The sequence below is a fragment of the Octodon degus genome, unplaced genomic scaffold, assembly GCF_000260255.1.
Source record: "Octodon degus isolate 3935 unplaced genomic scaffold, OctDeg1.0 scaffold00053, whole genome shotgun sequence".
NCBI lineage: Eukaryota > Metazoa > Chordata > Mammalia > Rodentia > Octodontidae > Octodon > Octodon degus.
In genome coordinates this window covers 2128402-2129158 of record NW_004524629.1, presented here as the reverse complement: position 1 = coordinate 2129158, position 757 = coordinate 2128402, and positions in this window count along the sequence as shown.

Sequence of the window (757 nt, the reverse complement as noted above, 5' to 3'; positions counted from 1 at the left end):
TAAATGGAATCATATAGAGCAGAACTTCAGGCACTATTTTCTGCCAGTGTGCCTTCAGAGAGAGTCACCCAAGCTGTCCCATGTATAGGTGGCGGGTTCCTTTCATTTGTGAGGTATATTTTACTGCATAGATATTCCAGTTTGTTTGACAAGTAACATACTAAAGGGCATTTGAGTTGTTTCTACTTTGGGAGTGTTATGAATAAAAGTATTATGCATATTCATGTATAGGTTTTTATGCAAATATGTTTTCATTTCTCTGGGATAAATGCCCAAGGGTAAAATTGCTGGGTTGCATGGTAGTCACATGTTTAGTTTTATAAAAAACTGTCCAACTATTTTCCAGAGTGGTTATACACTTTTACCATACCATCAGTAATATATTCAGTTCCTAATTCATCCTTGTTAGCTTTTAGTGTGGTCCTTAATATTTATTTTGGCAATTCTGACAGATGTGTAGCAAACTGGCACTGTTTTTAATTTGCATCACCCTAATAATTAATTATGTTGAACATTTTTTCATGTGTTTATTGCCACCTGTAAATCTTGGGAAAATGTCTATTCATGTCTTTTACCAGTTTTCTTACTGTGTTACTTGAGGGAGTATTTTTTTTTCTCACTTGCCTAGGCTTAAATCCCAAAGGTCTTACATTTTTCTATAAAATATTTTCTAGCTTTATTTATTTATTTGGTACAGGGTCTCACTATACAGCTTGGACTTGTAGTGATCCTCCTGTCTCAGCCTCCCCAGTGCTGG